General features: G+C 36.2%; 1 non-coding gene across 1 annotated transcript; it reads left to right on the top strand.

The window, feature by feature from the left end:
- Positions 1–8,348: 8,348 nt before the first annotated feature.
- LOC112823787 (U6 spliceosomal RNA) lies at positions 8,349–8,456 on the top strand. The gene has a single exon (XR_003208143.1). It is a non-coding gene; the product is annotated as a U6 spliceosomal RNA (small nuclear RNA).
- Positions 8,457–27,654: the final 19,198 nt, after the last annotated feature.

The raw sequence follows: 27,654 nt of genomic DNA, 5'->3' as shown, positions 1-27,654 counted from the left end.
TACAGCAGATGATAAAGTATTTTTATTTGCACCAATGTCCAATTTGAAGAAAAATCTTTTTTTTATTATTATGTTATGTTAATCACCATACATTACATCATTAGTTTTTGATGTAGTGTTCCATGATTCATTGTTTGTGCATAATACCCAGTGCTCCATGCAGAACGTGCCCTCTTTAATACCCATCACCAGGCTAACCCATCCCCCCACCCCCCTCCCCTCTAGAACCCTCAGATTGTTTCTCAGAGTCCATAGTCTCTCCTGGTTCGTCTAGAATAAATATTCATTCTAGCTTATACAGTAAAAGATGGCATGTGAAACCAGAAGTGCAAAGTGCATCAACTCTCACAATGTTTTCATTGTTTTGATAACTATAGAAATTTCTGAAATCTCTTAATTGGATCAATATAGTTCCTTCACATAAGATAAAATCTGCTAATGGCATTTTTCAGAAGTATGGTTCCCATAAGGTTGTATTTATCTTGGTAAGCTAAAGGATAATTAAATGCTTTTCAATAATTAATTAGTGAGATTAAAAAATAAACTGGGACCCAGGGGATATAAATTCCAGTGATCTTCAGTGTGAATGTGGACCTGACAAGGTCATAATCTTCAATTTTATTCTCTGTGAAATGACCCATTCTGGCTCTGTTGTTCTAGTATTTTCCACCTCAAGGATTTGATTCTGGATTTCTGGATGTAATTCATGACTCTCTCTTTTCACTTGACTCATATATATCTGTAACATATCTTAGTTTGTCAAAACAAATGCTTGGATGTCTAGGGTCATCTTTGTTTTATTTTTTTAATTGACTACTGTTCATTTGGATTCTGTTCCATATATGCACCTGCTTACAAGTCCATCTGTGGGTGGATGGGGTAACCGGGTGATGGGTATTAAGGAGGGCATGTGTTGTGATGAGCATTGGATGTTATGGGCAACTAGTGAATCGTTGAACACTACATCAAAAATAAAGATGTACTATATGTTGGCTACCTAAACATAATAAAAAATTTTAAAAAATCAGGCTATGTTTGGAGAGGCAAAATGTAGGTAATAAAGAATTACATTAAAGAGCACCCAGTTGTTGGGGCACCTGGGTGGCTCAGTTGGTTAAACATCCGACTCTTGGTTTCAGCTCAGGTCATAATCTCATGGTCGTGGGATTGAACCCCGTGTCAGGCTCTGTGCTCAGCATGGAGTCTGTTTCAGATTCTCTCTCCTTCTCACTCTCTCTCTCTCAAATAAATAAATAAAGTCTTTAAAAAAAAAAAGCACCCAATTGCTTTCACATACTGTTTGACCCATTCTGTTTATCAGAAGCTCCCTAGTGAAGTTATCCTATAAAGCTCTGTTTTGCATTTATAACATGATAGAAAGCTTGCGGAAAGTCTCATCAGAAAGTTCAATAAAAGTATAAACACAGAAAAATTCCTGCTTCTTTCCCAAAATTAATTTTGTGTAAAAAAAGAGATATATTAGTTCCTATCTATTAGAAATGTCACTACTAATGCATTTGTTCCCCAATCTCCAATGTTCCCTTTTTAACAAATGAGTCACTTTTTCTTTCAACATACTTCTTAAGCAATTTATGCCAGTTTCCATTCAAGGGGTTTTCAGATGGAGAGGTCAGTCATGAAGCTGGATGCTATTATTTCAAGCTCTGCCAAGCTAGAGGCAGAAATGTGGGTGTCATGACTGTATAAATAGTTGCTGAGACAATGGAAGTGGGCAAAATCATCAAGGGAGGGAGAGAGACAGAGAGAGGGAGCACTAACAAAGAAGGAGTATTCTGATTGGAAAAAGAAAAGGAAGAGTGTGCTGCTTTGGAAGATCATTGAGGGGAAAGTTTTGATAATGAATTGGTCCACAGTGCCAAATACTGATTTCAGTTAGGATCAGGACAGGGTCATTCACACCAAGATTAAGTGGTATAAAGGATCGATGACCCTGATGACAGTGGATTGAGTAGACTTGGGAGAGAAGAAATGAAGAGTATTCTGAGTTGAAGAATGAACACGAGTATGAGAAAGTCAGTAAGTCTAAAACACTCTCAAAAGATTAGCTTAGAAGGATGTACTAAGATGAGGCACTTCTGAATTAGATTTCATGGTCAAGAGATAGTTAACAGGGAGGAAGAGGTTAAAAATACATAAAAAGCCGGGATGGTACATGGGTCAGAAAATAGTATTGCAGGAGGAAGCAGCACTAATATGGAGCAAAACAAGGGAAGTGGGTGCAGATATAGAAACATGAACATGAATGGGTGGGAATAGGGAGTTGAGACATTTCACTCTTAATTCCCTTTGTATAGTGAAATAAGAGGCTTTCCCATGGTGTGAATTCTTTTTATACTTAGACTGTGGATTTTAATGTTAATATACTAAGTTATAATTCAAATTTAACAAGGCATGTTTGTTTCTTCTTCCTCTTCAATATCTACTGAAGCTGATAAATGTATATTTAGTAGTATGGTTCACCTTATGGATATTAATGAAGAAGTTAGTCTCCATTATAGAGGTTTGTGCCATGTAACATTTAACTAGAATAAGGAAGTGATAGATAAAACTGATAGACTGTTAATGTTTTACTTTACAAGTAATATTATCCTGTTCAGATATATGTTATTAAAACCTCTTATAAAAAAGCCTCTTGGGGCACCTGGGTAGCTCAGTCGTTAAGCATCTGCCTTTGGCTCAGGTCATGATCTCAGGGTCCTGGGATCAAGACCTGCATTGGGCTCCCTGCTCTGCGGGAGGCCTGCTTCTCCCTCTCCCGCTCAAAAAAAAAAAAAAAAAAAGCCTCTTAAAGCTTGCTAATCCATATTCACTGCTTACAGCTATGAGGTGAATAGTATGTTTGGGGTTGCACAATGTCGTAGTCTTTTCTATGACCCAAGGTCTTTCCCCTGTCCCACTTTGTCACAAAATTTCTCTCTCCGATGACCACAGGCAATTTCAGAAGTTAGATCCATGTATAAAGAAGATCTCTAAGTTGGTGTTTTAAGGAAAAGGGAAGAGAGTTACCCAGCGGCAGGCTAGTTATTGAGTGTTGCCCTCATTTCCTACATGCAAATATTAATGAAAGGATTAAGATTTTTGTAAAACTCAAGACACAGATTCCATTTTTATGCTTTTATATAAATGTAACTACAGAATTAGGTCACCTTCAAACATACGTAGTTTGAGGGAAATTCCTGAAATACCATGTTTCCTTCTCAAATTTTAGCTGATAAACAATATTAAGGATTGAGAATATTTTCATTAATTTCTCTGCAGTGAAACTCTTCAAAAATACCAGTCTTAATGGAATTCCTATGGGATTTCTAGACTTATACTTCTCTTTAAGTCATTTATTATTTTTTAGATATATATTGCCCTCAACATATTGACAGTGCATGATAGAATGACAAAAGAAGCAGAATATATATGTCTATAGTTCATGAATACTATCATTGCAATTTATCTAGAAAAAAAAGGATCCCATCCCCTTCTTTCCTCTAAAATACACCATTTTTTAAGCCATTATAAGTTTTTTTGGTATTGCTCACGTATTCAGCCACCCAGGAAATTAGTCTCACTGAGTAGAGAACCATAATAATGATTTATGATTTTTAGATGAAGATACAGTACTTAGGTGCATGGTTGGGAGAAGGAAAATGTAAATGCTCTGCAAGATAACTAGAGTATAGGTTGGGCTTAGCCAAGGGAAAGGAGAGGCTCCGGCAACCTGACAAGGGACCCGTGTCTGAAAAGAAAAAATAGGCAGTGAAAAATCACCTTCTCTGGGAAATGCTGATTCATTTTTAGGAAGAGTGATGCCTGCCATTGGATATAGAGTTATGTCCAGCCCCATGTGGTAATTGCATTCTGCGGCTCCCTAACCTTTAGAAAGGTCTGCTATGAGAAAGCACCTGCTGTTAGGGTAAAACTAGGGGAATGAAAGAACAGTGATGAAAGCTAGGAAAGGACAACACTTACATGAGCAGGTTAAGACAGAAAAGCAATCAACTGTATTGACTGACTCAGCAATAAATACGCTAGAAACCACTTTTCCTACATAGAAAAGAGGATGTGACCACTGGGGTGGAGGGTGGGTATTGGGCACTACATAAAATCTGTAAAAAATACTAATGCTTCCTGATTTGCCCCCTTGCCACAAGAAGCTGATACATGACTGAAACAATGTGTCCCAAGCCTGGGAAAGACATGGCAGAGGGTTAATTTGGGGTTTTTTTATGGCTACTATTAATCGATGTTTCTTAACAATTTAATGGGCTTCTAAGAAAAAAAATCCAATATGTAACAGTAAAGAAAGAAAGAGAGAAATTCCTTTTCTAATAAATATTTAAGGCACTTTGAGGCAGGAAAGACTTTGAGAGGCATCAGGACATTTCTGAAAGTTTCAGTATTAAAACAGTTCAGTCAAATTTCTATTCATTAAATTCACCTGATTTTTACTTAACACATACTATGTGCCAGGGCACATAAGACAAGTTTCATTCTTGCCATTATGGGGTTTATTTATATTCTGAAGGAGCAGAAAAAAAAAATGAGAATGCCTGATGCTCCATGTTTAAGTTACTATGACTGCATAAACAATTACCCCAAAACTGAGTGGCTTACAACAATAACAAACTTTATTTTGTGCATCAACCTGACATCTGCTGACGACTGAGGTGGTACAAAGGTTAGGAGTTGAAATCATCTGAAGGCTGACATGTCTGATGTTTGAAGGTGGTTGTCAACTGAAACTTTTCTGGAACCGTTGGCTGGAAAAATTATTTGTGGCCTCTCAATATGTCCTGGGATTCCTCAGATCATGGAGTATGTGTTCAGCCCCAGGAGTGAGAGAGAGAAAAAATATCTTTATGTCCCCTTTGGACTTAGTCTTGGAAGTCACACAGCATTATCCCTTTCAGCACATTCTATTCATTGGAACAGTTAAAATGTCCACCAATATTTAGGGAGAGGGGAAATAGACTCTACCACTTGATGAGAGGTTACAAGTTTCTAAAAGAGATTTTGTGAAGTGAAATATTGCTGTAGTCATTTTGGAAAATACGATCTACTACATTTTGTTATTTTAGTTTGAATGTGGTATTAATGAAAATATTTACTCATTTAAAATCTTTCATTGAACTTGTGTCTCTTTGGAGATATTACTAATATTACTATTATTACTATTATTATTAACATTATCGGTTTGTGAACTTCCAAATCTCTTGACCTTTAACTTTTTCTCTGCTATAGCCTAATAATAATTTGAGTGTTACATTCAAAAGCTGGTGTTATAGAAAGTCTAGTGAAAGGGACTATATTAAATTTCTGGGTTTGGAATATTTAATTTGTAATGTTCATTTGAAAGATAGTAGTACTCTACCAAGTGGCTTTAAGGGTGAGCTTATAATTCACATTGGCTTGAATAGGAAAAAAAGAAATCACAAATAGACTGTCTCCATTAGCCCCAGCTAATCCCCATGAGAATTATCATTTTACTTTATTTTATAATCATTTAACCTAAACAACTTGTTGACTTTGTGTATTGTAATAAAGCCTTATCATAAATAACCATTCTATGCCACATAAAATTGTTCAAAGATGTTAATGGGTTATGTTCTATGGTAGAAATTACTTCTCCTTTAAAACATGTTAGAGACAGGGGCACCTGGGTGGCTCAGTCATTAAGCATCTGCCTTTGGCTTAGGTCGTGATCCCAGGGTCCTGGGATCGAGCCCCGCATCGGGCTCCCTGCTCTGCGGGAAGCCTGCTTCTCTCTCTCCCACTCCCCCTGCTTGTGTTCCCTCTCTCCTGTGTCTTTCTTTTTGTCAAATAAATAAATAAAATCTTTTAAAAAAATGTTAGAGACAGTGCCAGGTGAAGGACACAATACAAAAAAACAATTGAGAAAAATTATGAAAAAATTGTATTAGAAAAATACGAAGTATATGCCACTTTGTCCAGATTAAAGGTAGGGTACATTAAAGTAGAAAGGGTCATTTCTGAAATGATTACATTCGTCAAAATGACATCATCAAGCCTCACTTCATATTTTTAAAGGTGAGTAGGCAAAGGACTATGTCTGCTTTTTGAAAATGTCAAATAAAATGCTACTTTTCCAAAGTGTGAAGTAATGTTAATCTAAACATTACAAGCACAAATTATATTAAGGAAACAAATTTAATGCATGCTATTAATCAGAAATTATATATTCTTACAGTGTTAGGATGGACTCAAAGGAAGTTTGAAGAAGATGAAAAATCCATATTTTTTATTCTCAGATACATTAACCATAACCTAAGGGCACTGAAGGAGAAAGAGTGGTAAAAGGTTTAGAAATTAAGATAAGGAGAAAAGAAAATAATCTTACTTAAACTGAAATAATAGAACTAAATGAACACTTAATTCGAGAGAACACAACCTGATATACTGGATTATGAGTAGGTGACTAAGGTACCACTAATTATATATCACTTATCCCATTTCCCAGTACTTCAGTTTCTTTGTTGTAATCATAATGTTTGCCATGGACTTCTTGCCAAGTCTTCTCTGAATAAATAATAGATTGTTTTAATATTTTTACATGAATATTGAGGCTGTTTCCAATCCTTGTAGATATCCTTATGCATAAGTCTTTTATGTATGTGCTAATGTATTATTAGTAGGATAAATTCTTAAGGGTGGAATTGCCACATCAGAGGGTATGTCTATTTTTAATTTTAAAAGATATTCAACACATAGTTTATATTCTATGATACTGTCAGATGGCTGTTCATGTTCTTCTAATAAAATCAGTCAAGATAAATCCATATTTCCAACTTCTTATGTTGTAAACCAAAAAAGGGTGGATTTTTTTTATTATTATTATTACTCCTGAATCCCTGAAAACTAGAAGAGACCTAGCATAGGCACACTTCAGCTCACTAAAGGGATGGCACCGAGCAGAGCGGAATTAGGGAACCAAGAGATTAAAAGTGTTGATCAAATCTGTATGCATTGAGTACATGTCATTTTCATATGACATACTCTTCTTAAAAATTGTAATGGCCTTTGTAAAAATGATGTATATAATTAATTATACAGTATAGTTTAAATATAGTACTTTATTCTCATTTATTAGGCAATTGAAGTAAATACATAAACTACTATCAAACAGAAATCCATAGTGGTTTTTTTTCTTTTCTTTTTTTCATTTTCTTTAATTGAAATTTTAAATTTGTATTTTTTTATTTTATTTTACTTTATTATGTTATGTTAGGGGTTTTTAACATCAAAAGCACATCAGAGACTTCTGGTTTCCCGTCTGACATGTAAAGAGTTCAAAAATCATCAGTCCTCGGGGCACCTGGGTGGCTCAGTCGTTAAGCATCTGCCTTTGGCTCCGGTCATGATCCCAGGGTCCTGGGACCCAGCCCCTCATCGATCGCCTCATCGAGCCCTGCATCGAACCCCGCAACGGGCTCCCTGCTCAGCGGGAAGCCTGCTTCTCCCTCTCCCACTCCCCCTGCTTGTGTTCCCTCTCTCGCTGTGTCTCTCTCTCTGTCAAATAAATAAGGAAAATCTTAAAAAAAAAAATAAAAATCACTCCTCTCCTCACAAGAAGAAAAATGCTGAACAAATTGAAAAACAACAATTCTTAGATCCATCAAAGAATTGTTTTCATAGGGAAAACTGCTGTCCTGAAAAAAAGAGATAGGCCAATACAGCAAGTATATTTACCAGAACTAAACTTAGATTTTTTTGCCAAACAAAACAGAACAAAAGAAGAAATATATAATTGAGTGAATTGTTCTTTTTTGTATTTTTCTTTTTTTTTTAAGATTTTATTTATGTTGGGGGGGCACAAGCAGGGGGGATCAGCAGAGGGAGAGGGAGAAGCAGGCTCCCTGAGCAGGGAGCCTGACATGGCACTCCATCCCAGGACCCTGGGATCATGACCTGAGCCCAAGGCAGACATTTAACTGACTGAACCACCCAGATGCCCCTCTTTTTCATATTTTACTAAAGGAAAAACAAACAAATAAATGCACAACTACTACTCTCTAGAGCTGAGGACCAAGAAGAAGGGAGGTTTGGAAAAGAAAGTATCGTGTACCCAGAAAACCTATCTTCTTCATAACTTTCCATTTCACTGGTTGTAGGAGGGTCCTGGAAACTTGAGAGAGGAAGAAATTACTGTAGCTAAAATAGATGTTGTTAAAGAAAAATCTGTGTCCATGTGTCAGGTTGTACAATTTTTGCCACATCAAATTTTTTAGATTTCTTACAACTGATAATAGTGCGGTTTGCCCCAAACTTACATTTTCCTGAAACATAAGATTAGTGGGTTTAAAAGTAAACATTTTATAGTGCTAGCTTTGACAGCACATGTATTAAAATTGGAATGATGCAGAGAAGATTAGTATGGCCTCTGTGCAAGGATGATACACAAATTTGTAAAAGCGTAACTTTATATTGTTTTTTCCTATGGTTTTCATTTGAAGTATCAATCTGATATTAACTAACAAATTTTGACTCTCAGATGACTATCATAGGTGGACATATGGATAAGGTGACTCAGGTTTAAAAATACAAGGGACAGGGGCACCTGGCCTGCGTGGCTCAGTCCTTAAGCGTCTGCCTTCGGCTCAGGTCATGATCCCAGGGTCCTGGGATCGAGCCCCGCATCGGGCTCCCTGCTCTGTGGGGAGCCTGCTTCTCCCTCTCCCACTCCCCCTGCTGTGTTCCCTCTCCCGCTGTGTCTCTCTCTGTGAAATAAATAAATAAAATCTTTAAAAAAAAACACACACACAAAGGACATGCAGAAAATGGCAAAGCATTCTCTGTGAAATCAACATTTATAAAGTATTCAGGGACATTTTCTAAATGGTTTCTTATATCTGTGGCTGTAACAGCTTCTGGTCAGTGAAAAGTAAACCATAAGAGAGAGAGAGAGAGAAAACAAGGCAGTTTCCATTGGTGGCAGCAGCTATACTATGCCCAAGATGTGTCATCTTTACTGACACTTAAAAGGCATATATAAAAACACTTAATGTGTTTGGGTTACTGTTGATGACAGATTGTCACCAAGTCTATCTTCTGTGTAATTTCTTCTCCAAATTCATCTTAAAAGACAGATGCTTCAGGTATTTTGGGACTTACAAATTTAATGGGTTACTATTTTTCTGTTGCAACTGGTGTTTCCAGAATGATAGTGTAAGTGTTCAGAATAGCTAATGTGATGGAAATCTCTGAAATTGTAATTATGTGCTTTGATTCTGTTTATAAAGAAATGAATTTGGTGGCATCAGTTTCTTAAAATAGACAAAATGTCACAGGACTTTAGTGCATACTTGTTTGGAAATACAGATAGGAGTTAGAGTTGCTCATAACTGGATAGCTTCATGAGTAGGCACTGATGGGAAATTAGCAATATTTTCCTCACATTTACCTTACCCATATGTGATTAATCTTGAAGCCACAGGGACTAGTGATATGGAAGATTTAGGGACATAGGTATTTCTTAAAATGAGCCCTTGCATTGGCATCCTATTTTGCCACTTCGGATCCTCTTAGTTTAAACTTATCTTATTTCTTGATTATCATGCTTTATTTAAATTTCCAGTATTTTCAAATGTAGTTTGTCCTTTCAACACTCTATCTCTACCCATGTGACAAAGATTTAATCATCTCTTGAGTCACTGCTTTGATATCATTACCACTTAGCCCAGAAATGTTTTCTTTCCACGAGCTCTGGGTTAAGTACCCTTCTTTTGGTGCCTTTCCTTGTCTATCTCTGTGAGGTGTGTTCAAAACTATCTCTATTACCATTTTGTTATTACTATACTGTATAAATTATTAGTTTTACTATTTGAAAGGTATGAGAAAGTGACTTTTTATCATTGAGAATTTATCATTAGAGATATTTATCATTTATCATTAGAGAAAAAATTTACCTCCTGTGAGGGTTATTGCTTTTTTTTTTCTCTATGAGTTTCAAACTATTTGGTTGTATCCATTTTTTATAGCTGCCATAATAAAGTACCACAAAGTTAAAACAACACAGATTTATTATTTTACAGTTCTGTAGGTCAGAAGTTAGAAACAGGTCTCATTGGGCTAAAGTCAGTATGTTAGTAGGCTGTGCCCTTTCTGGAGATTCTGGGAGAAAATCTGTTTCCTTGTCTGTGTCCTTGTTCCGTTCCTGTGTTTTTGGTGTCAGATCCAGAAAAACCATTGCCAAGTCGATTGTCAAGATTTTCTTCTAAGGTTCCTTCTAGGAATTTTATAGTTCCAAGTCTTATATTAAATCTTTAATCCATTTTGAGTCTATTTTGGGATATAGTGTAAAATGGGGGTCCAATCTCTTTTTTTTCAATATGGATATCCAGTTTTTCCAACTCTTTTTGTTGAGGACACTGTCTTTTCTTCATTGGGTATTCCTAACACCCTTGTCAAAGATCAGTTCACTGTTTTTGTATGGACTTATTTCTGGGCTCTCTGGAAAGTAGCTGGCCTGTTTATGTTTAGGTGATAAAACATAAATGGGGAGTAAGTGCATAATTTCTGGCTAGTTACTGTCTTTCAAAAAAGAGATTTGTTGGTAAAGGCATGTAATGTAAATGTAAAATAAAGATTTCACTTTTATATAGTAATTTTACCTTATAAAGTACTTTCAGGGTATCGTAATCTTCACAACTACTGACACTACAATCCCCACTTAAAAATGAGAAAACTGTGACTCTGAGACTAGCTAATGTCCCAGAATTATGGCTTCCTTAAAGATCATTCTAGGTCTCATTTTTAATACTATAGACTCTTTAAGAAGATTTTTTTCCCTCTTTTTATATTACTTGGTTGTAAATGTCATGTAAAAGTGATATCTGGGGGCTTAGTCTTAACTGCCCCTTGCCCGTGATAGTGACAAATGCTCTGTGGTTGTCTTATTTTAGGATGTTTTGCAGAAGTCACTTCTGCAAAGGCTGCAAAACAGAATGCTAGTGTGGTTCTGTCTAAGCTGAAAAGCAGGATGTTCGTACCGTTTTATCTTAGCTGTCCTGACTCCATATCTCCTTGTTGGGGACCCTGGCCCTGACTAACTGTCCAACTAACTCCTAACAAATCAACTGATACAGGGGGAAAATGTGTATTTAAGGAGAAATTATTTTTATTGTCCATAAAAGTAGGATGAGAGGAAAGAACAGATGAATGGGAATTGACAAAGAGAAATGACCCTGACTACAACCTCAACTTTCTTCTTAATATTATTCAACTATTTATAACTAGTTACTCCTAAAATTAATATTGATAAATGTAATAATGTTTTAATTACATTTTCATTGCTGGATTTCATTAAAGATGAAACATGAGAATCCTTACTGATTATTAAATTAACTTAGCAGTTACCCTTGGCTTCCATATATAAGAAAAATACCTCTATCGATAGTAATAAAGAATCACTTAATATTTGTACCACATCAAGGGTCCAAAAACAAATATGTAGGGTTCTTTTGGGGTGATATTCAGACTATGAAGACAGTACCATTTGATACTGGTTGAATGGAACCCTGAGTTAGATCACTTACAGATGCGCCCTTATTTGTGGGAAATAACAGTTATCGTTGTGGAAATGATAACTCAATTTTAAAAAATAACTTTCAATGACTGAAAATGACATAATTCTCCAGAGAACACCGAAGAAAGTCATTCAACGCGACCACCTGTGGAGTTAATGCTCAAGATGTATTTGTCATCCTCCATTTAGCTCCCTTCATGTAAATGCTACAGAGAATTTTTTAAAAGGATGGCATAAAGGCATATCAAAATCAAGTTACCAACAAAATTAATAATACATTGACTTAAATTGTGATCAACAATAAAATGTCTTCAAGGAGGCAATCAGCTCACTCAGCAGGAGTGTATCATGGGCTGCAAGCAGATTTGGGATTCAAGCTGCACTGTAATCGCACATCTGAACATCAGAGGAGCTGTTTTCTGTGTCATCAAATAGGCTAGATTATTCAAGAAATGGGTTGTTTACTAATGATTTGCACTGTCCCTAAGTTACCAAAATCATTCATTTTACACTCAGGCATTAAAGTAAAATGCTACTATGCTATTTCATTATACTTTATAAAGGAAGTCAAAAAGGTGTCTGCTAAAGGAAGTCAAAAAGGTGTCTGCATTTGCACATTATTTTTTTTATTATTTTATGTTAATCACCATATATTACATCATTAGTTTTTGATGTAGTGTTCCATGATTCATTGTTTGCGTATAACAGGCAATGCACATTATTTTTGATATAATAAAGTGAACTCTTGACATAAACAAATCTGCATTTTTTTCAACCAAAAATAAATTGACATTTAAAAATCTCTTCAAACCCTTGAGACCTAAGAATGCTTAGATAACAAGACACACCTGATTCTAAGGTTTCCATTAGGAGACCAGAAGTATAATGTGTCTAAAGTGAATTTTTATAACCTAGCTATGATGGTTAATTTTATGTGCTAATTTATCTGGGCTAGGAGACACCCAGATATCTGCTAAAACATTATTTCTGGATGTGTTCTTAAAGAGTGTCTGAAAGAGATTAGCATTTGATTCAGTAGACTGAGTGACGAGATTTGTTCTCACCAATGTGGGCCAGCAGTATCTAACCCAATGAGAACCTGAAAAGAACAAAAAGGCTAAGGAAGGGTAAATTCTCTCTCTCTCTTCTTGAGTTGGATGTCCACCTTTTTCTGCCCTGATAGTGGAGCTCCTGGTTCTCAGGCCACAGGCTCAGACTGAATTATACCACCAGCGTTCTTGGTTCTCTAGCTTACAGATCATAGACTGTGGGATTTCTCAGCCTCCATAACCATGTCAGCCAATTCCTATAATAAATCTCCTCATATATCCTTCTGGTTCTGTTTCTCTGGACAACCCTAATACAGATTTTGGTACTGAGAGTGGGGTTTCTGTCTTCGTAAATTTGAACTGCTATAACAAAAATGACACAGTTGGGAAACTTATAAACAATAGAAAACAATAGAAATTTATTTTCTCATAGTCTGGACACTGGGAAGTCCAAAGTTGGGGTGCCAGCATAGCTGGGTGAGGGCCCTTTTCCTCGTTGATAGTTGGCATATTTTTGCTGTGTCCTCACATTGTGGAATGGGCAAGGGATCTCTATGAGGTCCTTTTACAAGAACACTAACTTCACTCATGAGGACTCTACCCTCATGTGCTAAGTACCTACCTCTCAAAAGCTCTACCTTCTAATACTATCTTATCAGGCATTAAGATTTTAACATATGGGGGCGCCTGGGTGGCTCAGTTGGTTAAGCAACTGCCTTCGGCTCGGGTCATGATCCCGGAGTCCTGGGATCGAGTCCCACCTCAGGCTCCCGGCTCAGCGGGGAGCCTGCTTCTCCCTCTGACCTTCTCCCCTCTCATACTGTTTCTCTCTCTCTCTCTCTCAAATAAATAAAAAAAATCTTTAAAAAAAAATAAAAATAAAAAAAAAAGATTTTAACATATGAATTTTGGAGAGACAAACATTCAAATCTGCACTAGCCCTTACCTAAGCAAAAAAAGCGTAAGGCTAAATCTCATTTCCGAAGTAGGCAATGTTTATGTAGAACCTGAAATTCCTTCTTATAATATTTCTTGCACCAAGCTTCTTATTCCTCACCCATAATTACTGTATCCTAAGGACTCTTCTTCATTATAACCATTTTTTGGCCGGTCATCTGTATACATGATATAATGTTTTGAAGCTCTTATAAATACTTCATCAAACATTCTTTGAATACCAGCTATCTACCAGTCACTATCCTGTGCAGAGTACCATAGATATGGTTCCTGCTCTCTGAAGGAGCTAGCTCTTGAGAGTGGGAATCAGATTCACAAAAGTTGCTTTCCATACACAGTGACGTAGGTGCTGTAACAAGCATATATAGTGAATTTTGGAGACACACAGGTGATAACAACCAACTCTACCTAGAAGCAGTCTAGGAATGCTTCCCAAGGGAATGATGTTAAATTTAAACCTTGAAGGAAGGACAGGGATTTTGCACATGCTCATCTTTTAAACTGGTAAGCATATTTATCTGCAAGAATTTCATTATGGTTGGAGCTCTAAGTATTGAGAGGAAGGGTAGGAAACACTGAGAAGGTTGGAGGACCAGGCAGAGTCCAGTTATTAGAAGTTAGAATATTTTGATAAAACTTTGGATTTTATAAAAATTACTAGAACTGATTGATCACCTTATATATGCTAAGTATTGTGGTAAACACTGGACATGCATTACCTCATCTAACTGTCATCACAAACTGCCAGGCAGTATTATTGTTTCCCAGAAGCCAAAAGAAGCTGCAGCTTCTGTCAACAAGGATACCAACTCCCTCCTCACCAAAAATGAAAGCCTTCAGAGTAGTTGGCCAAAGAACAGACTAAAAATTTAGAGTCCTGGGTGGTAAATAAATATATGAATGTAGAGGGAAATGCTTAGAGTTAAAAATCACAATTATTATACTTTGAGGAGGACAAAGTCTTTGAGTAGTAGTTTTAGTTTAGATTACTAGTTTTGAACACAGTAATATCCCTTTAAAATAGTGAGAAAAACAATTTTACTTTTAAAATTTTTAAAAGTTAAAAGAATGTTTATATAATTATAAGAGAGGAAACTAATAACTCTAGGTAGGGTACTAGACCTCTGGGTTTCTACCTATGCTCTTGGAGAATTTTTACACTTTTAAATAAAGAAATTGTATTTAGAAGAACAGTTTGGTCACTGTTAAGTTTTTCTTACCAAATGTTTTCTAAGAAGTTTATTAAATTATTTGTGTGTTACCTGAGGTTGATTACATTAGAAAAAAATAATTCAAAACCCATGCTCAGTGAATAGCTTCTTATAGCACTTGTTGATTACTGGGTAACATCCTTTATGCTATATTAAAATCATCTGTTTCAGACCAAATTTTAATTTTCCTGAGAGCATGTGCAATGTCTTTTATCTCTCTACCACCAATATTTCACCTGGTTCTGAACAAATAAATGGTTAGATAATAAATATGCTTATTTAATTAATGACTGAATACATGAATGATTTTCAACAAGCAAACCTAAAGTGACATTTTGTATCATGGTAAGACATTAAAAGAAAAATATTTATAAGACCCTTTATACCAATATATGAGTAGTTAAATGCTTCTTTAAAATGAAAAACAAATGAATTTATGGTGGATCTTTATATGTTGACTAAAGTTATTCCTTGGCTTAAGAATTTCTTTGCACATTCTTGTAATATCCCAACTTGAATATGCTGATCTTAAAAATAGAAGTCAGTTATATTACCAACACAACAGTTCATTCAGGAATATCAGGGAATTGCAATTCAGGACAAGAAAGTTACAGCAAGAACCATAGGCTAGTCCAACAAATAAAGCAAAAGAATGTTATTTTATGGAGAATAAACAGAAAGTTGGGAGGGGTTGTTTTGAAGGAAATTTCACTGGAGAATAGGAAGAGCTCAGGGTGATGACGGTCTCTAGGCTGAATTGCTGGGGTAGTCAATTTCTTGTAGAAGACGCAATGTACATCTTTTCCTGTTGGGGTCTGAAATTGATGATTCTTTCCTTTTGAGGATTATTCTGTTGAGGCATATAATTGACAGTCCTTCCTGTAATTGATGGTATGGCATGAAAGCTCCCCCTTCTGGCCTCCCGACGTCTTTTAGTGAGGTTTCCTTTTATTAATTTTCACAGATACATCATTTATTTTTAACATAATGAGCCTAAAAAATATTATAGTTAACTTACTCCATTAAGTTTTGATGTATGAAAATAGCAATGAAAATCATGTTAATTTTGTAGTCATCAATATAACAAATTAATGGAGGTGACAATCAACGAAGTATATTAAAACCACTAGATAAAAGTTGTTGGGGCAAGGATTATGGTCTAAAAATATCCCCTTAAAATTACTTATTAATTGACAAAGGAACAATTCATTACAATAAAGAAAAGATAGACTGGGTGTTATACGCAAACAGTGAATCATGGAACACTACATCAAAAACTAATGATATAATGTATGGTGATTAACATAAACATAATAAAATTAAAAAAAAGAAAAGATAGTCTTTCTACACATGGTACTGAAACAACTGGACAGTAACATATAAAAAAATGAATCTAGTTGCAAACCTTATATTCTTCACAAAAATTACCTCAAAAGGATTACAGACCCAAATGTAAAAATAAAAACTATAAAATTCTGGCAGACAGTCTCTCTGCTGTCCTGCCCGATGCTCCCTTATGGTGTATTTAATAAACTATACACTTCTATTTCCTAAAACAAACAAACAAACAAAAATCTATAAAATTCCTAGAAGACAACACAGGAGAAAATCTAGACGATCTTGGGTTTGGTAATGACTTTTTAGAAAGACACCTAAAATTCATATGGAATCTCAAGGGACTTCAAAGAGGCAAAATGATCTTGAAAAAGAACAAAGCTGGAGATTTCACTTTGTGATTTCAAAGCTTGCTGCAGAGTTATGGTAATCAAAACAGTGTGATACTGATATAAAGTAGACATACGGATGAATGGACTAGAATAAAAAGCCCACAAATAAACCCTCACATATATGGTCAAATGCCTTTTAACAAGGATGCCAAAACCATTTAATGGGGAAAGGACATGGTTTTTATCCACAAATGGTGTTGGAAAAACTTGATATCCACATGTCAAAAAATGAAGTTGAACCCATACTTTGCTTCACAGAATAAAATTAACAGAAAAAGGATAAAAAACTTGAAGTTTAAGAGCTAAAACTATAAAATTTTTAGAAGACAACATAGGAGAAAAACTTCATGGCATTGAACTTGGCAGTTCAATGGATATGACACTAAAAGCACAACCAACAAAACTTACCTGTCTATTGCCACCTCCACAGTTTGACACAAAGCCAAACATTTGGGAGAAGTTCACTAGAGTCTAGTCTCTATAGACAAGCCAAGCACATTTGCTGTACACTCCACTTTTGATGCCCAAAGTTCTTAGTAACATCCTGAACCCAGCTTAAGTCAGTATTTCTAATTTGTATACCTGGAATCACATATTTTACTTATCTTGCATATTTAAGTAGCTTCTTTCTTTACAGTATACTATAGTATAAAGAAAATGTTTTCAACATATATTTATTTAATTATTTATCATTTAGTAGATGCTTCTACATGAAGGACTCCAAAAAATGATTAAACCACATATTCATAATCTCAAGGAATTTTCAGTTTAGTGAATGAAGTAGCTAAATTAAAAGATTATTACACCACCTTGTATAAGAGACTAGCCTAGAATGGGAGTGAGATAAGGCTTTTTAGAAGAGATGCTGCCTTCATATATAAAATAAATTTGTCAATGAGTTGCTTAGTTCAACAGTTCCATGCAGCTTCTCCCCTCCCCCAGGCTTCAACTAGAATACCTGATATCTACTTGTCTCTGTGCAAATTTTAATTAAATATTGTCTAATATTAGATACTTATGTGCTTGGAATAACTTTGAGGACAGTGGCAGATAAAGATAAGCATTTGTTATTTTATGGAAGTGGAGAGATGAGAAAACTATGCATATATCCACTTCAAAAGCTTGAGAGTTATTTAGATTCATTGGTTGCTATTTGACAATAGATAGTTTGGCTTGGCAATAGGAGAATGTAGATACTTGACAAAAGAGCTTTAAAACTTTGTTTTCCTTTACTTGGGATAGAGTGAAGTCAGATACATTCAAGTCAGAAGTGGTTTGAATATTAATTCACATTTATGTGGATGAGAAAATATATTTGGTAGTACAATGACACAAAAGGAATTTGAATAATTTGATTGAGTACTTCCTTGACTATAAGGATAATTTAATCATATTTCAACTCTTCTTATTTGATTTATTCTGAATAACCTTAGTTTAAAATAAGAAAGAACTGTCATTCAAGGAGAAAACTGAAAGGAATTGCCTATATTCATATTTCCTAAGTGCAGGGGAAAGACTACTACCAGCTTATTGTAATTTATTGACAAAAATAAAAGTTCATCAAATTCAGATGAGAAACTCTGTGCCAAAAAATAAACAGCCATTTGCAAAATTGGAATCTTTCTAAAGGAAAGCTCAAGAGAAACACCTAACAATTTGGCCTATTTTCACTTCTGATTTTGAAAAGGTTTAACTTGGAGTATCATATGCATCAACACTCTGGAGTTATTTTTTTTTTTCCTCTGTGGATTGTATGAATCGGTTCCAGTCAATTTCACCTAAATCAGTCAGCTGAGGTCTAGAAGCATGGTTGCATAATCAGTAGGGATTTGCTAGAATCTTCAACTCCTCCAGCACAGACTGCAGATGAAATCTGGGGTCAAAGCAGCTCTAAAAGCATTGTTTATGAAAGTTAATGTGAGTTCCAGAAACTGATTATGATCACTCACTGATTAACAAATCTTAATGTGGACCAAGCTCGACTTCATTTCCCACCAATAACCGTCCCCATTTTTAGACATTTAAAGCCAAAAAAATGTAGTAATTATGGGAGAAATTTACATATGGCATGTGGCTATTTCATAAATTGATGTTTATTTTGTTCAGAACAACATTCAAACCTGATTAGAAATGAATGTTGAATATTAACAGACTTTGTAGATAATGATGACTTTAGTGTGGTAGGTGTTCAATAAACATTTCTAATAGAAAAATAATGTTTAAAATAGCTAAAAGGTACAAAGGTAAAACTATAGGGACAGAAAACAGATCAGTGGTTGCAACAGACTGTGGTTAAGGACAGTCTTAAGGAGACTCCAAACGGGGTCATGTGCCAGATATAGGGGTTGACAACAAAGGACCGCAAGGTTTTTGGGGGGAAGATGGAACTGCTCTTATTGGGTGGTGGTTACATGATTGCATATACTTGTATTTGATTTATATATGTATATATAAATATATATTTATATGTGTGCATATACATATATATATGTGCCAAATTCATAGAACTGAGGGTGAATTTTTCTATATGTGAATTATATCTCAATGTATCTGACTTTAAGAATAAAAGCTCTGAATATCATGTGGACTATGTTATCGAAGCATGTTTCTTTCCAAACCTACCTGCATTTTTCATTCCTCCCACACATATACAAATGTCAACCTCAATACCCCAGATGTAATGAAGCTTTAAAATATAGGGGGTGCTAAGTAATTTTGAATTATCTAGGATAAAATAAATCTATTGGGAGTTTATTTTACTGTCACTTTTATCATTTCCTCATAGATTCCATACCCTGATTCTGAGATAGATTTGAATAGGGGAGAAAAATCCTTTTTCAGACAAGGCAAGCAAGCTGCTTATAGTTTCCAATTACCAGTTTTATATTTTATTTTGAGCTATGAAGATACTCCTCATTATGCTGTTTCAAAGTGCCAATACACTTTTAAATATTTATTTATTTATTTTAGAGAGAAAGAGAATGCATTCATGCAGGGGTGGTGGGCAGAAGAAGAGAGAGAATCTTAAGCAGGCTCCAGGCCCAGCACAGAGTCCAACGTGAAGCTTGAGCTCATGACCATGAGATCATGACCTGAACAGAAACCAAGAGTCAGACACTTAACCAATTGAGCCCAGGCATCCTGCTAATGCATTATAAAATTTTAGACAGGAATGGATTATTCTAGGACTTCCTATGGATATTATTATATGTGTAGAGATCATGTCTCACTGAAACATTCTGATATAATTATTTCAAATACGGGTCAAGTATTCATGTTGATAACTAATTTTGCTTTGTTTTAAAGTGGATTATTTGCAGGTGACAATATTATACTTGGGATATTATCAAATTAAATTAATAGGATTTCTACCTTTATTAGTATAGAGAATTCTTTATAAAATTCTTTCACTAGAATACAACTACCTCTGAGATAAGTTACAATATATCTTTCATGGCATTGCTTAAGTTATATAAAAGCTGGAGGAATGACCCAGTGATGGGCAACCAAAGGGAACCCTGGACGAAAATGAGCAGTGAGTGAAGCCTAGAACACTGGCCAGAACATAGGGATGTTCACCAAATACCTGCAGTGGATATCAAAGCTAGTGTTGCCTGTGAGCAAATGCCAACAGAGAACACTGAAAAAAAAAAAATGGAATTACATTTTTACAAAATTGAAGGGAAATGGGGGGGGAGCAAGATGGCAGAGGAGTAGGAGACCTAAATTTTGTCTGGTCCCAGGAATTCACCTAGATAGGGATCAAACCATTCTGAAGAACTACAAACTCAACAGGACATCAAAAGAATAGCAGCAACTCTCTGAACAAAAAAGCAACCACTTTCTGGAAGGTAGGACACGAGGAGAAGTGAATCCGAGGCAATATTCAGGAAGATAGACGGGGGGGGGGGGGGGAGACCTCCATCAGCGGCTACTGGCAAGTGATGGAGGAGCAGAGCACAAAATTGGAAATTTCAGAAGTCGGCTCTGCTGAGGGACGTCACTCCAGTAGCTAAGGGGGGTGTGGGACCCTCGCTGGGACAGTGTGGTCTCAGGACCCTCAGGGTCATGGAAAGACCAGAAGTGCCTGAGTGTAGCAGAGCTCCCAGGTATAGGAGCGGGGAGGCCAGCTGCAGAGAAGGAGCCGAGGAGTGGGCTCTCAGCTCGGGGTTGCCATAAACGATGATCCACTTCACAGTCGGGCCACTGCTTCTCCAGCAGGGACCCAATAAGCAGCATATCCAGGGAGACTCCCCTTCCTCCCCTGGGAGGAGCAGCATGGGAGCACACCACAGGGATCTGCTGGGTTTGGAGACTCCAAACGGGGTCGTGTGCCAGATATAGAAATGTTCATTCACAGGCCAGGTGAGCACAGAGTGTAGCTGGAGATGGGAAGACAGGAGTGATTGACTGCTTTTCTCTGGGGGCTCACTGAGGAGTGGGGCCTCGAGTTCTCTGGGGCAGAGATTGGGAGGCCACCATTTTCATTCTCGTCCTCCAAAGCTTGCAGGGAACAAAAGCTCCCGAGAGCAAAACCGAGCAGATTACTTAGCCCGGACCGGCAAGGATGGGGCAATTCCACCTCCTACAAAGCCATCTGGGAACCACGGCAACAGGCCCCTCCCCAAGAAGATCAGCAAGAACAGCCAGCCAAGACCAAGTTTACCGATCAATGAGAATGGCAGAACTCCAGAGCTAGAGGAATACTGCACATAGAATCCATGGCTTTTTTCCCATGATTCTTTAGTCTTTCAAAGTTAATTTTTTTAATTTTCTTTTTTTTTGAATTTTTCTTTTTCACATTTTCAACCAACATCTTATCAATCTTTTTTTTAAAAAATCTTTTTTATTTTTCATTTTTACAGTCATATTCTATCCCGTCATAGTAGTTACCCTTATTTTTGGTATATGTATATATATATATAAGTTGTACTCTCTTTAAAATTTTGAGATACAGTTTCTTCTAACTGACCAAAATATACTCTAAATCTCTAGTGTATGGCTTTGTTCTAGTCTCCAGCCTGATCACATTCTCTCCCTCTTTTTTTTTTTAAATCTTCTTTTTTTTTTCAACCAACTTCTTATCAATTCCTTTTATAAAATCTTTTATAATTTTCATCTTTATAGTCATATTCCATCTCTTCATCGTATTTAACCTTATTTTTGTACATATATACGTTTTTCTTTCTTTAGAATTTTGGGAGGCACTTTCTTCTAACAAACAAAATATGCCCAAAATCTAGTGTGTGGCACTGATCTATGCACCAGCCTGATCATATTTGATGATATTCTGTTTTTTTTAACTTTTTCTTTTTTTTTCTTTTTTTTTTCTTTCCCTTTCTTTTCCCCCAGTTTCAGGTCTCTTCTGATTTGTTTAGGGTATAATTTTCTGGGGACATTGTTAGCATTTTGTTCTCTCATTCATCTATTCTTTAGACAAAATGACAAGACAGAAAAAATCACCTCAACCAAAAGAACAAGAGGCAGTACCAACTGCCAGGGACCTAATCAATACGGACATCAGTAAGATGTCAGAACTAGTGTTCAGAATGACAATTTTAAAGATACTAGCAGGGCTTGCAAAAAGCATGCAAGATATTAGAGAAACCCTTTCTGGAGAAATAAAAGAACTAAAATCTAACCAAGTCGAAATAAAAAAGGCTATTAATGAGGTACAATAAAAAACGGAGGCTCTAACTGCTAGGATAAATGAGGCAGAAGAGAGAATTAGTGATATAGAAGACCAAATGATGGAAAATAAAGAAGTTGAGAAAAAGAGAGATAAACAACTACTGGATCACAAGGGCAGAATTCGAGAGATAAGTGATACCATAAAACGAAAAGATATTAGAATAATTGGGATCCCAGAAGAAGAAGAGAGAGAGGGGCAGAAGGTATATTGGAGCAAATTATAACAGAGAACTTCCCTAATTTGTGGAAAGAAACAGGCATCAAAATTCAGGAGGCAGAGAGAAGCTCCCCTCAAAATCAATAAAAATAGGTCAACACCCCAACATCTAATACTAAAACTTATGAGTTTCAGAGACAAAAAGAAAATCCTGAAAGCAGCTCATGACAAGAGGTCTGTAACCTACAACAGTAGAAACATTAGATTGGCAAAAGACCTATTCACAGAGACCTGGCAGGCCAGAAAGGACTAGCATGATTATTCACAGCGCTAAATGAGAAAAATATGCAGCCAAGAATACTATATCCAGCTAGGCTGTCACTGAAAATAGAAGGAGAGATAAAAAGCTTCCAGGACAAACAAAAACTAAAGGAATTTGCACACACAAAACCAGCCCTACAAGAAATATTGAGAGGGGTCCTCTAAGCAAACAGAGAGCCTAAAAGTTACATAGACCAGAAAGGAACACAGACAATATACAGTAACAGTCCCTTTACAGGCAATTCAGTGGCATTAATTCATATCTTTCAATACTTACCCTGAATGCAAATGGGCTAAATACCCCAATCAAAAGACACAAGGTATCAGATTGGATAAAAAAAACAAGACCCATCAATACGCTGTCTGCAAGAGACTCATCTTAGACCCAAAGACACCTCCAGACTGAAAGTGAAGGAGTGGAAAACCATTTACCATGATAATGGACACCAAAAGAAAGCTGGGGTGGCAATCCTTATGTCAGACAAATTAGATTTTAAACCAAAAACTATAATAAGAGATGAGGAAGGACACTATATCATACTTAAAGGGTCTGTCCAACAAGAGGATCTAACAATTATAGTTATCTATGCCCCTAACATGGGAGCAGCCAATTATATAAGCCAATTAATAACAAAAGCAAAGAAACACATTGACAACAATACAATAATAGTGGGGGACTTTAACACCCCCCTGACTGAAATGGACAGATCATCTAAGCAAAAGATGAACAAGGAAGTAAAGACTTTAAATGACAGAGGGGACTAAATGGACTTCACAGATATATTCAGAACATTCTATCCCAAAGCAAAAGAATACACATTCTTTTCTAGTGCCCATGGAACATTCTCCAGAATAGATCACATCCTAGGCCACAAATCAGGTCTCAACCAGTACCAAAAGATTGGGATTATTCCCTGTGTATTTTGGACCACAATGCTTTGAAACTAGAACTCAATGACAAGAGGAAAGTCAGAAAGAACTCAAATACATGGAGGCTAAAGAGCATCCTACTAAAGAATGAATGGGTCAACCAGGAAATTAAAGATGAATTAAAAAAAATTAATGGAAACAAATGAATATGACAACACAACTGTTCAAAATCTTTGGGATGCAGCAAAGGCATTCCTAAGAGGAAAGTATATAGCAAACAAGCCTTTCTCAAGAAACAAGAAAGGTCTCAAATACACAACCAAACCCTACACCTAAAGGAACTGGAGAAAGAACAGCAAATAAAGTCTAAACCCAGCAGGAGAAGAGAAATAATAAAGATCCAGAGCAGAAATCAATGAAATAGAAACCAAAAGAACAGTAGAACATATCAATGAAACTAGGAGCTGGTTCTGAGAAAGAATTAATAAGATTGAAAAACCCCTGGCCAGACTTATCGAAAAGAAAAGAGAAATGACTCAAATAAATAAAATCATGAATGAAAGAGGAGAGAGCACAACCAACACCAAAGAAATACAAACAATTATAAGAACATATTATGAGCAACTATATGCCAGCAAATTAGAAAATAAAAAAAAAGCAAATTAGATAATCTGGAAGAAATGGATGCATTCCTAGAGATGCATAAATTGCCAAAACTGAACCAGGAAGAAATAGAAAACCTGAACAGACCTATAACCACTAAGGAAATTGAAGCAGTCATCAAAAATCTCCCAACAGTGCTTGCTTCGGCAGCACATATACTAAAAAATTGCCCAACAAACAAGAGCCCAAGGCCAGATGGCTACCCAATGGAATTCTAACAAACATTTTGAGAAGAATTAATACCTATTCTTCTGAAACTGTTCCAAAAAATGGAAATGGAAGGAAAACTTCCAAACTCATTTTATGAGGCCTCCATTACCTTGATCCCAAAACCAGATGAAGACCCCGTCAAAAAGGAGAACTACAGACCAATATACTTGGTGAACATGGATGCAAAAATTCTCACCAAAATACTAGTCAATAGGATCCAACAGTACATTAAAAGGATTATTCACCACGACCAAGTGGGATTTATCCCTGGGCTACAAGGTTGGTTCAACATCCGCATATCAACCAATTTGCTAAAATACATTAATAAAAGAAAGAACCAGAACCATATGATCCTCTCAATAGATGCAGAAAATGTACATTGACAAAATACAGCATCCTTTTGTGATCAAAACACTTCAGAGGATAGGGATAGAGGGTACATACCTCAATATCATAAAAGCCATCAATGAAAAACCCACAGTGAATATCATTCTCAATGGGGAAAACCTGAGAGCTTTCCCCCTAAGGTCAGGAACACGGCAGGGATATCCACTATCACCACTGCTATTCAACAATGTACCAGAAGTCCTAGCCTCAGCAATCAGACAATGAAAAGAAATAAAAGGCATCCAAATCAGCAAAGAAGAAGTCAAACGCTCACTCTTTGCAGATGATATGATACTTTATGTGGACACCCCAAAAGACTCTACCCCAAAACCGCTAGAACTCATACAGGAATTCAGTAAAGTGGCAGGATATAAAGTCAATGCACAGAAATCAGTGGCATTCCTATACAGCAACAACAAGATGGAAGAAAGAGAAATTAAGGAGTTGATGCCATTTACAATTGCACCCAAAACCATAAGATACCTAGGAATAAATCTAAACAAAGAGGCAAAGAACCTGTACTCAGAAAACTATAAAATACTCATGAAAGAAATTGAGGAAGACAGAAAGAAATGGAAAAACGTTCCATGCTCATGGATTGGAAGAACAAATATTGTGAAGATGTCAATGCTACCTAGAGCAATCTACACATTCAATGCAATCCCTATCAAAATACCATCCACTTTTTCAAAGAAATGGAACAAATAATCCTAAAATTTGTATGGAATCAGAAAAGACCCCGAATAGCCAGAGGAATGTTGAAAAAGAAAAGCAAAGCTGGTGGCATCACAATTCCAGACTTCAACCTCTATTACAAAGCTGTCATCATTAAGAGAGTATGGTAGCAGCACAAAAACAGACACATAGATCAACGGAACAGAATAGAGAGCCAAGAAATGGACCCTCAACTCTATGGTCAACTAGTCTTCGACAAAGCAGAAAAAAATGTCCAGTGGAAAAAAGGCAGTCTTTTCCACAAATGGTGTTGGGAAAATTGGACAGCCACATGCAGATGAATGAAACTGGACCATTTCCTTAACCACACACAAAAATAGACTCCAAATGGTTGAAAGACCTAAGTGTGAGATACACATCCATCAGAATCCTAAAGGAGAACACAGACAGCAACCTCTTTGACCTCAGCCACAGCAACTTCTTCCTAGAAATATTGCCAAAGGCAAAGGAAGCAAGGGCAAAAATTAACTATTGGGGCTTCATCAGGATAAAAAGCTTTTGCACAGCAAAAGAAACAGTCAACAAAACCAAAAGACAACCGACAGAATGAGAGAAGATATTTGCAAATGACATATCAGATAAAGGGCTGGTATCCAAAATCTATAAAGAACTTATCAAACTCAACACCCAAAGAACAAATGATTCAATCAAGAAATGGTCAGAAGACATGAACAGACATTTTCCAAAGACGACATCCAAATGGCCAACAGACACATGAAAAAGTGCTCAACATCGCTCAGCATCAGGGAAATCCAAATAAAAACCACAATGAGATACCACCTCACACCAGTCAGAATGGCTAAAATGAACAAGTCAGGAAACGACAGTTGTTGGCGAGGATGCGGAGAAAGGGGAACCCTCCTACACTGTTGGTGGGAATGCAAGGTGATGTAGCCACTCTGGAAAACAGTATGAAGGTTCCTCAAAAAGTTGAAGATAGAGCTACCATATGACCCAGCAATTGGACTACTGGATATTTACCCCAAAGATACAAATGTAGGGACCCGAAGGGGTACATGCACCCCGATGTTTATAGCAGCAATGTCCACAATAGCCAAACAATGGAAAGAGCCAAGATGTCCATCGATAGATGAATGGATAAAGAAGATGTAGTATATAATACAATGGCATATTATGCAGGTTTCAAAAAAACCGAAGTCTTGCCATTTGTAACGACGTGAATGGAACTGGTGGGTATTACGCTGAGCGAAATAAGTCAATCAGAAAAGACATGTATCATATTATCTCACTGATATGAGGAATTCTTAATCTCAGGAAACAAACCGAGGGTTGATGGAGTATAGACATTGGGGAGGGTATGTGCTATGGTGAGCTCTGTGAATTGTGTAAAACTGTTGAATCACAGACCTGTACCTCTGAAAGAAATAATACATTACATGTTAAAAAAAAAAAAAAGAAGATTGCAGGAAGGGAAAAGTGAAGGGGGGGAAATTGGAGGAGTAGACGAACCATGAGAGACTATAGACTCTGAGAAACAAACTGAGGGTTCTAGAGGGGAGAGGGTGGGGGGATGGGTTAGCCTGGTGATAGGTATTAAAGAGGGCACATACTGAATGGAGCACTGGGTGTTATATGCAAACAATGAATCATGGAACCCTACATGAAAAACTAATGATGTAATATATGGTGATTAACATAACATAAAAAATTAATTAATTAATAAAAAAAATTGAAGGGAAATATTATCAACCTAGGATTCTTGAAAGCAGAAATTGTACTTTTCAAAAATAAGTGAAAGGAGTCTATTTTCAAGTACAGCAAAATGAACAGAATTTATAACCAAGGGCATCACTAAAGCAATTTCTTTAAAACAAGTAGTGCTGAAGAAATAAAATGACCCTAGAGTGAAATTGCAAGATGAAAAGAAAGAAAGAAAGAAAGAAAAAAAGAAAGAAAGAAAGAAAGAAAGAAAGAAAGAAAGAAAGAAAGAAAGAAAGAAAAAAGAAAGAAAGAAAAAATAGAAGAAAGAAAGAAAGAAAGAAAGGATGGAAGGAAGGAAAGATGGAAGAAAGAAAAGAACGAAAGAAAGAAACAAAGAAACAAAGAAAGAAAGAAAAGAAAGAAAAGAACAAATGAACGAAAGAAAGAAAGAAAAGGAAAG

This window comes from Callorhinus ursinus, unplaced genomic scaffold, assembly GCF_003265705.2.
Source record: "Callorhinus ursinus isolate GAN/ISIS: 27379988/994484 unplaced genomic scaffold, GSC_fseal_2.0 scaffold5, whole genome shotgun sequence".
NCBI classification, from domain to species: domain Eukaryota; kingdom Metazoa; phylum Chordata; class Mammalia; order Carnivora; family Otariidae; genus Callorhinus; species Callorhinus ursinus.
This window is presented reverse-complemented; position numbering and strand designations above follow the sequence as displayed.